Here is a 300-nt window from a genome sequence, read left to right on the forward strand (position 1 = left end):
GACAGCTGCTCAGGGCACCTGGGCCACCTCTGCTCCTTCCTCCAGCTCCAAACCTGGGAATACCAGAGCTGGGGACCTTCCTCCTGGCTCCTTCCACCCGCCCGCGCCTCCCCCGGCCCAGAGCAGCCCTGGTTATCCCAGTTCCCGGGGAGCAGGGCACGGAGGGCTGCGAGTGGCCCCGGCACGGCACGGTGTCCCCATGGCACCGGCCGGTGTCCCCACAGGCCCCGGGGCTGGGAGGTGCTGGGTGACTCATGTTTCCACAGGGGGAAAGCACTGGGAGGGCAGAGGAGTGATGGA

Source organism: Chroicocephalus ridibundus, chromosome 18 (assembly GCF_963924245.1).
Source record: "Chroicocephalus ridibundus chromosome 18, bChrRid1.1, whole genome shotgun sequence".
In the NCBI taxonomy this organism is placed as follows: domain Eukaryota; kingdom Metazoa; phylum Chordata; class Aves; order Charadriiformes; family Laridae; genus Chroicocephalus; species Chroicocephalus ridibundus.